The sequence below is a fragment of the Thamnophis sirtalis genome, unplaced genomic scaffold (assembly GCF_051295495.1).
Source record: "Thamnophis sirtalis isolate CommonGarterSnake01/CBP01778 unplaced genomic scaffold, rThaSir2_p1.2 scaffold_2, whole genome shotgun sequence".
Classification (NCBI taxonomy): Eukaryota; Metazoa; Chordata; class Lepidosauria; order Squamata; family Natricidae; genus Thamnophis; species Thamnophis sirtalis.
Window position 1 is genome coordinate 80,841,094 of NW_028261382.1, and position 12,195 is coordinate 80,853,288.

Here is a 12,195-nt window from a genome sequence, read left to right on the forward strand (position 1 = left end):
TTGCATCAAAATTAAATATGTACCGTATTTTCACGACTATAAGCCGCACTGAAAATCCTAAAATTTGATCCAAAACCGGCAGTGCGGCTTATAACCCGGTGCGCTTTATATGTGGAAAAAGATCTCCCAGCTGCTTTCGGGGCTTCCTGGAGCGCCAAGAAGATTCGCGCTCTCCTCCGCTCCTCGCGACTGCAATAGATGTCCAGAAGCGGCTTTTGGGGCTAATGGGGATTGGATTTCCAGCTCGATAGCCCCTGCCGCTTCTGGACGTCTATTGCAGTTGTGAGGAGCCAAGGAGAGTGCGGAGAACAGCGCGAAGGTTCTTGGCGCTCCAGGAAGCCCCGAAAGCAGCTGGGGGAGGCGCACGGCTTGGTTTCTCCTCCCTGGACGTCGCAGCAGCAGCCCCAAGCGCACCGATCTCAGTGTTTTTCGCATCGGGGTGTGTGCTGCAAGAGCATGCCCCGATGCGAAAAACACAGAGATCGGTGCACTTGGGGCTGCTGCTGCGACGTCCAGGGAGGAGAAACCAAGCCATGCGCCTCCCCCAGCTGCTTTCGGGGCTTCCTGGAGTGCCAAGAACCTTCGCGCTGTTCTCCGCTCCTCCTCGCGACTGCAACAGATGTCCAGAAGCGTCGGGAAACGTGCGGCTTATAACCCGGTGCGCTTTATATGTGGAAAAAGTTTGAAAAATTAACGTTAATTGATACTGCGGCTTATAATCCGGTGCGGCTTTTGGTCGTGAAAATACGGTACTGTCAAAAAGGAGTCTAAACTTAGTTCCATCTCTTTTCTTACAAATATAGCATGTTGCTCCTGATTTCGAGTACTTTGAATAGCAGGCATTAAGTGAAATGGGCACTTCCAATGTGACATTTCAATATATTGAAATATTATCCCAAAAGCATTGTCAAGAAAACTTCAGGGACATGCCCAGATAGTTATCAGGAATCACATGCAATGAAATGCTGCTACATTGGATTCAAGGGGCTGTTTCAGTGGACTCCCCATTTGCACAGAACTGGGTCTTACATGGGACTTCTCTGAAGAGGTTCTTTGTATTCCTGTAGGAGAAGGACAGATAGAGCTTGAGAAAGGAACCATTAACAGATTAACAGAGTTGGAAGGGACCTTGTAGGTCATCTAGTCTAACCCTGCACCCAAGCAGGAGACCCTACACAATTTCTGACAGATGGCAGTTCAGTCTCTTCTTGAAAGCTTCCAGTGATGAAGTCCCACGACTTCTGAAGGCAACTTCTGTTCCATTGGTTGATTGCTGTCAGAAAATATCTCCTTATTTCCAGGTTGAATCTCTTCTTGTTCAGTTTCCATCCATTATTCATTGTATGGCATTCAGGTGTCTTGGAAAATAGCTTGATCCCCTCCTCTCTGTGACAGCCCCTCAAATATTGGAAGGCTGCTATTATGTCTCCTGTGGTCCTTCTCTTTACTAGACTATCCATGCCCAGTTCCTGCAACCATTCATTGTATGTTTTAGCCTCCAGTCCCCTAATCATTCTGGTTGCTCTTCTCTGCACTCTTTCTAGAGTCTCAACATCTTTTTTATAGTGTGGTGACCAAAACTGGATGCAGTAATGAGCCTGGAGGCGTTTAACATTCCCACAGGTGGTCAACCCCTTTTGAATTCTGTTGACTCTTATCAAGTACCAATTTACTGTTGATCACTAGTTTACTATATTCTTCTTATAGGCATGAGCTTAAGTGGAACTTAACATGTGGTCCCAATTCTTCACACCAGACAAGTCCCAAGCGAAGGCTGCATGTGGATGGAAGTTGCCTGTTCCTGAGAAATCCTTCAAGATCTAAAGAAGTATCATTGCTGATCCCAGTTCAAGGATACCTGACTTCTGAATCTTAACTTCATTGAATCATTCCTTTGAATTCTTTCCTCTCAGAGAAATGATCCCCATCGGCAGCTTGCCTTTTCATAGGAATTTATCTCATGCTTCAGGGTAAACAATTGAGGCAATTTATTTAGCAGACTAGTTTCATTAATGCTTCCCAAGGCACTTTCAATGATAGCAAGAAGAAGAATGGCAAATGTTTGCCACTTATCATAAAGCAGAGATCAGCTGGAAATGTCAGCAGAAAGAACAGCAACATAAATGTTTTTGGCTGAATTGAAGGTATTCATTCTGTGGCTTGCCTATTGAACTCGGCCAACCGATTTAGTCCAGAAACTGATCTATAAGGAGGATTGGCCTTGTTACAGCAAACTGAAGCAGATCAAATTAGTTCTTATATAATGTGGAAATGTGATGAGTTGTTGGGTTCTTGCAAGTCCTTTTCTGGATGTACCGCCCTCTGCAGTTCTGTCTATCTCTGTCTCTCTCTCTGCCTCTCTTTCTCTCTCTCTCTCTCTCTCTCTCTCTGCCTCTCTCTCTCTGCCTCTCTCTCTCTCTCTCTCTCTCTCTCTCTCTCTCTCTCTCTCTCTCTCTCTCTGCCTGTAGGTGGGATATAAAACATTTCTTTTCAGCAATGTGTCTGCTCATATGGAGATAGCTCTGAGGAATTCCTAATCCCTCCATTGTTGCTCGCTTTATAGGGAAACTCAGAAGATATTTATATATATATATATATTTATCTCATTTTAAAGAATTACCCTAGCAAAGAGCACAGTGCTTATCTGTCACTTTCCAGGTTGCCTGATTTTGAGCTATCATTCGTGGTATGCATCCTACCTAAGGTTGAAGTTTAGACTGCACTTTTGTTTATTTAGGCGTATGGCATACAATGCCAGAGAAAGCACTAGATGTGATGCAGTCCTGACAGCCTAAATGGCTAGTTCATTCAGTTCAGCACTTGCGTGTCTATTCTTGGTATACCACAGGGGTTGAACTAGCTTAGATCAGCAGCCTAGTAGCACTTGGGTTGCTGGCTCTTCCAGTTTCCTCCACTGGTCTACCTTTAGCTCACCCGCCCTTCCTGTTGCCTTGCATGTGCTGCCAGGTCCAGCATCAGATTCTGCTTTCTGCACACATGAACGCAGCTAGGTTTTTCCCACTGAAATGGTACCTATTTATCTACCTGCAATATTGCCTGCTTTCAAACTGCTGCGTGGGCAGGAACTGGGAAGCAAATGGCGAGAGCTCACCCTATTTCACAGAGCTGGGCTCAAACTGATGGAGAACAGACCATTTCTGGCTGGCTGTTCCAGTGTCATTAAGCTGATGTACCACTGCGTTCCAGACTCCGTGTTATATCTTTTTTAAAAAAAAACAAAAAACCTCAACTTTTATTAAAAAGTCTGTTTGATTTTATTTTTGGACATATGTATAAAGCAAACATATTTATGTTTTCTCTTTAAAATATTATTGTGTAGTCAGTGAGGATTTTGCCTTTTCTTTATAGTTGGCTGGTATCATGAGAACCCTCCCCCTTTGCCTTTGTCAACTATTTTTAATGGAGTTTTATGATTCTTGCCTCCTTAAAAATTTTTTTTATAATGCTTTACATTTTTAATTCTAAAATGTTAATTGTTTTTAATTTTTGTACACTATTTTTAATTTTGATGCTTTATTGTACATTGTCCAGAGTCTTTCTTTCAGGGAAATGTGTGGTTCAGAAATGTGTCTAATAAATAAATAAAATAAAATAAAATAAAATAAAATAAAATAATAAAATAAAATAAAATAAAATAAAATAAAATAAAATAAAATAATAAAATAAAATAATAAAATAAAATAATAAAATAATAAAATAATAAAATAATAAAATAATAAAATAATAAAATAATAAAATAATAAAATAATAAAATAATAAAATAATAAAATAATAAAATAATAAAATAATAAAATAATAAAATAAAACAAAACAAAACAAAACAAAACAACACAACAACAACAACAACAACAACAACAACATATAATAAGGTTGGGAACAATACTTCCCCCATCCTTTCTGACAGATATATTTACAAGGCCAATCATTCAAATGTTAAATTAGTTAAATGCAGGTAACACAATCCTTTTAGCCTTTCCCCTTCCCTTCTGTTGCAGTGACACGAGAGAAGGGTCTATGGAGATTCTCAGTCATCCAGGTCATGGTTGTCCCAAAGGTGCTTTTTCAAGAGGCAACTTGAACTTGCCTTGAAGATGTTTTGCTTCTCCTCCAAGAAGCTTCTTCAGTTCAGTTTTGACTTCTTGGATGAGAAGCGCAAAATTTTCATGCAAGAAAACAAAATCCAGTTGCCTTTTGAAAAAGCACCGTGGAGTGACATGAGGAAATCTATTTTATACAGATGCAACTTTGTCATGGGTTTGGTGAATCTTTGACCTTAGTTTGCCTACATCTATCTATCTATCTATCTATCTATCTATCTATCTATCTATCTATCTATCTATCTATCTATCTATCTATCTATCTATCATCTATCTATCTATCTATCTATCTATCTATCTATCTATCTATCTATCTATCTATCTATCTATCTATCTATCTATCTATCAAAGGCAAATACCACCCACTCATCACAAAATCTCCAGAACAGTAAAGCCAAAACTTGAAATTTGGCAAGTATGTTCCTCTTGGCTTCTAGGTGCTCGCTAAGAAAGGATTTTTTGAATTGACCATTAGGTCATCAGTATTTCTTATACAGTAATACGCTCGGTTGCTAAGGAGTTCTAATCCCCTCCCCACCTGAAAAGAACTCTATTCCAACTGCCAGTTGCCTTATATTAACACGTTCTGATGCTAAGGAGGTAGACATTCTACTCCCCCCCCCACACACACATGAAAAGAACTCTGTTCCAACTGCCAGTTGCCTCACATTCCGTTACCTCAGTTCAAACTGGCAGACATTCCACTCCTTCACTCAGGAGTAGTCTGGAGCTCCTTACAGTACTAAACGTTGATGGGAAGGCGATGGGAGCGATATTCCCGTATGTGTTTCAATCACCGACCACCACTCAGCCAACAGATTGTGAACTGAATTTCTCCTCCGTAGCCCAATCACATAGTTTTGTCGCGAAGCATGGGTAGCCAGCTAGTCTGATATAATTCCATTGATTAATGTGTTCAGCAGCACTGTTCTAAGTGGACAAGAACTGCTGTGTTAGGAACAAGCTTTTACCAACAAGGACTATATACTTTTATATAAACTGACAAAGCTGGAAGCAGTAAAGAACATGTATGGGTCACAGGAGTTTATATCTCTTTAGGGAGAACACATTGTAACCCAAGTCTTTTAAGGAGCGAGCTATTGCTCTAAAACCTTATCTCAGCTGCCCCTGTGTCAATGAATGCAACCAGCCAATTGCAGCCCAGTTCCCACTGCGTATAAAAATATCTCTAATCCCCCTGATTTGGCAAGAGATTTAAATGTTGCAAAATCTCATTCCAACGATTTATTTGTGTCTCTCATTTTACATACTATTCAGTTAATTTCGGTCGTGAAGGTCAGCTCTGTGTACATAATGCAACGCAATGTGGAAGCGTTTTCTTCTCGAGAAAGGACAACAATTGACTGTTTTAAATAAGGGTGGCCAAATTCCCACAGGGTCAGATTTTGACTCCAGAGAAACATGATCGGGAAGGTCCAGAAATAGAACCAAGAAAAGTGGACTTTGTAGATGCTATTACAGGTCTCTATACCCAAAGATTTCTCCAGATAGCTGGAAGAAAAAAAAACCCACATTGTTCAGTTTAGATATCTGAATTTTGAGTTTCAGGAAGGGACAGAAATATCTTTTAAAGGACTTATTTTATCTCTTTACCACCATCGAGATCTCAAAATCTCCTGATTTTCTTTTAGCCTCATTTCCTAAGCTCTTCATTTTTTTTATATTTCACCTTTTGTTGAAACTTTAGAATAGAATAGAATAACAGAGTTGGAAGGAACCTTTGAGGTCTTCTAGTCCAACCCTCTGCTTAAGCAGGAAACCCAGTTCAGACAAATGGTTATCCAATCTCTTCTTAAAACACTCCAGTGTTGGAGCATTCACATCTTCTGGAGGCAAGTTATTCCATTGATTAATTGTTCTAACTGTCAGGAAATTTATCCTTAGTTCTAAGTTTCTTCTCTTCTTTGTTAGTTTTCACCCATTGCTTCTTGTCATGGCTTCAGGTACTTTGGAGAATAGGTTAACCCCATCTTCTTTATGGCAGCCCCTGAGATATTGGAAGACTGCTGTCATGTCACCCCTAGTCCTTAATACAATACAATAGCAGAGTTGGAAGGGACCTTGGAGGTGTTCTAGTCCAACCCCCTGCCTAGGCAGGAAACCCTATACCGTTCCAGACAAATGGCTATCCAACATCTTCTTAAAGACTTCCAGTGTTGGGGCATTCACAACTTCTGGAGGCAAGCTGTTCCACTGGTTAATTGTTACGTTAGGAAATTTCTCCTCAGTTCTAAGTTGCTTCTCTCCTTGATTAGTTTCCACCCATGGCTTCTTGTTCTACCCTCAGGTGCCATGGAGAATAGTTTGACTCCCTCTTCTTTGTGGCAACCCCTGAGATATTGGGACACTGCTATCACATCTCCCCTAGTCCTTCTTTTCATTAAACTAGACATACCCAGTTCCTGCAACCGTTCTTCATATGTTTTAGTCTCCAGTCCCCTAATCATCTTTGTTGTTTCTCTGCACTCTTTCTAGAGTCTCCACATCTTTTCTATATCGTGGCGACCAAAATTGAATGCAGTATTCCAAGTGTGGCCTTACGAAGGCATTATAAAGTGGTATTAACACTTCACGTGATCTTGATTCTATCGCTTTGTTCATGTAGCCTAGAACTGTGTTGGCTTTTTTTGCAGCTGCTGCACACTGCTGGCTCACATTTAAATGGTTGTCCACTAGGACCCCAAGATCCCTCTCACAATTACTACTATTGAGCAAGGTACCACCTATGAACCTCTGCATTTTGTTTTTCTTGCCTAAATGTAGAACCTTACTCTTTTCACTATTGAATTTCATTTTATTAGATAGTACCCAATGTTAAAGTTTGTCAAGATCCTTCTGTACCTTAAGCCTCTCTTCTGGAGTGTTGACTATTCCTGCCAGCTTGGTGTCATCTACAAAGTTGATGAATTCCCCATATATTCCCTCATCCAAATCTTTGATGAAGATGTTGAAGAGTATTGGGCCTAAAACAGAGCCTTGGGCTACATCACTGCATACTTCCCTCCATGTAGATGCAGTTCCATTGAGGACTACAAGTTGAATGCGGTTGGTCAGCCAGTTACAAATCCATCTGGTAGTGATACTGTCCAACCCACATTCTTCTACTTTATCTAGTAGTAGGTTATTGTGTACCTTATCAAATGCCTTACTGAAGTCCTTTTTTTCATCAGACTATATACATACCCAGTTCCTGCAACCATTATTCATATGTTTTATCCTTGAGTCCCCTAATCATCTTTGTTGCTCTTGTCTACACACTTTCTAGAGTCTCAACATCTTTTTTTACATCATGGAGACCAAAACTGGATGCAGTATTCCAAGTGTGGCCTTATCAAGACATTATAAAGTGGTATTATCACTTCATATGATCTTGATTCTATCCCTCTCTTAGTGCAGCCTAGAAATATGTTGGCTTTTTTGACAGCTGCTGCACACGGCTGGCTCCTTTTTAAATGGTTGTCCACTAGGACTCCAAAATCCCTCTCACAGTCACCACAATTAAGCAAGGTACCACATATATTGTACCTGTGCATTTTGTTTTTTTTGCCTAAATGTGGAACCTTACTTTTTTCACAATTGAATTTCATTTTGTTAGATAGTGCCCAATGTTCAAGTCTGTCAAGATTCTTCTGTATCTTAAGCCTATCATTTGGAGTATTGGCTATTCCTGCTAGCTTGGTGTTGTCTGCAAATTTGATTATCTATCTCTATCTATCTATCTATCTATCTATCTATCTATCTATCTATCTATCTATCTATCTATCTATCTATCTATCTATCATCCATCCATCCATCCATCCATCCATCCATCCATCCTATCTACCTACCTAAGATGATATAGATATATTAAATTTTAAAGGACTCATTTTATCTCTTTACCACCACCTAGTCTTAAAGTCTCTGGTTTTGTTTTAAGCTCTTTCCCTAACCATTTTTTGTATTTTAATTTGTATTCCCTTTCCCTGCCACCTGCTGGTATGATGATTATGGGTGTCCACACAGCATGGGTGGAAAAAAATCAAGTTGGTGACCACAATGATATGAATGAAACTTGTTAGTTTTTGTGTGCTGGCTCTCAATCATATTGTTGGGGCTGCCTTCTTGACTCCCCACCCCCCACCCCCATATTCTGCAAATACTCTTGACCATCTCAATGGGACAGGAAAGGGGAGTAGAGTGTTTGAGTCAGAAAATCATGGGATTCTGTGAACTGACTTGAACTTCAGAGAACAACAGTAAGAAGGTTCTGCATAGATGCAGTATTCCACTATTCCAGGGTTTGTGAGTTTAATGTTGCTTAAGTAACTTTTATTTTCCCCAATGCTAAAGACGCTTGGCAGAAAAAAATATTTTAGAAGCAAAAATATGTATTATCTTAAGTCAGGGATTCATAAATTTCTGTCATATAGGATATATTAATTGCTAAACAAATAAGGTAGAAAAAATATAAAAATAGTGCATGGGTGCATGTTATCTCAGTTCTGAAAGGAAGAATTTGGTTTCCTTCTTAACCATAGATTTATGAGCCCTTGAGGTAAAAATATATCAGTCATGTGTGACGGTGTGAATCACATTACAAAAGCCACATATCAATAGTTAACATTTTTGTTTTAGTAAAATGAAATTGAATTAATTTTTGATTCAGAGAATGATTTAAGAAAAAGTATGGATATAAAATTATAGATTACTTTTAATTATTTTTAATTAGTCCAGCAGTTTGTGGCTTCACAAACTGCAGGACTAATGGCTGAGCTTATGGGGAGATGGGGTTTCTTTAAATATGGAACATGTAATCCTTCCTAATTGCTTTATTTTATTTTCAGTTAACACCTTGGCATTCTGTATCTGGAACTGCTTTCAGCTAAAGACTTGAGTGGCAGATTCATGCAGCTAGATAGTACAATTAACTTGTAGAGTTAAAGATTCGTAGCTTCTAATATGGGTCTTTGTTTTTGGTTTTTTGACAGCCCATAATTACTTAGATTGTGTTAGTTGGAATATCTGTATAGCTCTCATTTGGGTGTTGTTGAGATTTTAAACCTTCTCCTGATAACTCACCCACCACATACCAAATCTTTTTTTCCTCCCCAGAATAAATAACATAGATCATGTAATCAACAGCAAGGAAGCTTCATTAAGAGTAAATAAAGTATAACAGATTAACAGAGTTGGAACCTTGTAGGTCATCTAGTCCAATCCCCCACTCAAGCAGGAGACCTTACACCATTTCTGACAAATGGCAGTCCAATCTCTTCTTGAAAGCTTCCAGTGATGAAGCTCCCACAACTTCCAAAGGAAACTTCTGTTCCATTGGTTGATTGTTCTCACTGTCAGAAAGTTCCTTCTTATTTCAGTTTCCATCCATTATTCCTTGTCCGGCCTTCGGGTACTTTGGAAAGTAGCTTGATTCCCTCTTCTTTGTGGCAGCCCCTCAAATATTGGAAGGCTGCTATCATGTCTCCCCTGGTCCTTCTCTTCACCAGACCAGCCATGCCCAGTTCCTGTAACCATTCTTCATGTTTTACCCTCCAGTCCCCTAATCATCCTGGTTGCTCTTCTCTGCACTCTTTCTAGAGTTTCAACATCTTTTTTTATAGTGTGGTGACCAAAACTGGATGCAGTACTCTGTTAAAGATTGTACAACTTTTCCTTTGAATTCACTCTTCCTTTCTTGTAGTTAATGTCCTCTTTTTAAAACAATAGGTAAATTCTTTCTAAATATTTGGAGATTTTCTGGAAATTGTGAACAATTAAAATATTTGTCTTTTTCTATAATCCTAATAAACATTCTTAATAAAAAATATGTTCCATTATACACACACACACAAAAAAGGAGACAGTCATTCTGACTCAAAATGGACAACTTTATATCATTTTACTTACATTTAGATTTCTTTGAAATTCCCATGGTTTATTCACACAGGATCCAACATATCAGATGTCAAAATAGAGATAAAAATAAAGTGCATAATACAGAAGTACAGCCAGCAACAATATCTAAGAAACCACCAAAACAATTATGGACACATGAAATAATTTTCCAAATACACATTTTCTGTTGTGGTTTATTAATCAGGTCATTGGTGTTCCATATGGAAAATCTTTTGTTTTAAGTGTGTACCAACCTGATTTAGTTCAAGACATTTCAGATACAGCAAATTATTAAAATAGTAACGAACCTGGAGTAATACTAGCATTTTGTACTCTCAGACATTATTTCTTTAGATGCAGCTGATTGAAACGGGAATTGCACAAACAAGATTTTTGTGTTGATTTGTTATAGAAATTTCCTAGGATTCCCATACCACCAAGTTATTTCTTCAGAAATATAAAGTGCAGGAATTATTGTGAAGAAAATGTTTTTTCTACCTTCTCACCACAATATTTCCTATATAATTTTTTTTCTTTATTCCCTTCAGATGTTTAAACCTTCCTTGGATGATAATTGAATATTGGAATTGGAAGACCATTAAAGAGATCCAATCTAGAACTAAGAAATTTCCTGACAATGAGAACAATTAATCAGTGGAACGGCTTGTCACTGGAAGTTGTGGGTGCTCAAACCCTGGAGGTTTTCAAGTTGAGATTGGAGAGCCATTGGTCCAGAGGGTACAGTGTCTCCTGCTTGAGCAGAGGATTGGACTAGAAGACCTCCAAGGTCCCTTCCAGCCCTATCATTCTTGAAATGAAAAACAAGAATGTACAAATCAGTGTTTTTTTGCTTTGCTGAGCAGTGTGCTACGTAAAGACCCTTGTCTAGTTCAACGCGTTTTCCTTGGCCCTTATACATATTTGGCAACAAATAGAGACTTATATTCATCCTTGAACCAGTTTTTTTCTATTTCCATGGGAACCTCACTGCTTCCCATAGAGATATCTCATATTCAATTTTGTATTCTAACTCTCTCATATTCGAGTAACATAGTGCTTATTCTGAGGAAATACTTTTCTTCTAAACTATGGACTGTTTATACGCTGAAGAGTTTGCACGCTAATTTACAGAGCAAGAAAATCACATGTTTTGGCAAGACATAGAAAGAATGGATGTCTGCTTGTGTTCATTTTTTAACAAAATGCAGCATATCCAGGGCCATAGGTTTATTGACTTGGGATGAAAACCAGAGACATGCTCAGCAGTTGGTGATTGCTTGGAATCAACCGAGTTAGTCCCAGAAAAGCAACAACTTGCTGGTTGGATTTGTGAATATAACACAGATGGCTCCTTGGCAAAAATTAATAGCTGTGTCTAAATCTACCACTGGATCAATAGCAGAACATTTTGACATTCAGCTCAAGATGCCACTGTGATGGAAAACTCTGAGCCAAATGAGCAAATCTCTTTGCATTTGCAGTCAGAAAACCTGGGATTTCACTTGCTGCAGTATTTAACAGATAAAAACATGAATATTCTTGTTAGATGTATTTAAGAACACTGTGGGGGGGGGGGGGGGAGAGACAAACCATTACCAAAGGACACTTGCTTCTTTCCAGATCAAGTATTAGTTGGAAGCCAGTATTTTCCTCTGCCATTTTGACACATGGTGAAACCTTTTCTTTTGTCTGTTGGTTTAACAGTTCCACACTAGATTGTTCTATATTGCATTAATAGGAACTTGACTTTCTTCTTGAGGAGGGAGGGAAGGAGGGGAGAAAGGGTGGGAGAGAAAGAAGGAGAGTAGGGGGAGAGTGAGTGGGGGAGGGAGAGATGGGAACAGTGATGTTATTCAGCAGGTTCTGAGTAGTTCTGGAGAACTGGTAGTGGAAATTTTGAGTAGTTTGGAGAACCGGTAAATACCAGCTCTGACTGGCCCCACCCCCATCTATTCTCTGCCTCCCGAGTCCCAGCTGATCAGGAAGAAATGGGGATTTTGCAGTATCCTTCCCCTGCCACACCCACCAGGCCACACCTACCAAGCCATGCCATGCCCACCAAGCCACACCCACAGAACAGGTAGTAAAAAAAATTGAATCCCACCACTGGATGGGAGGGAGAAAGGAAGAGAAGGGAGAGAGGGGAAGAGGTAAGGAGAGAAAAGGGGGAGGGAGAGAGAAGGAG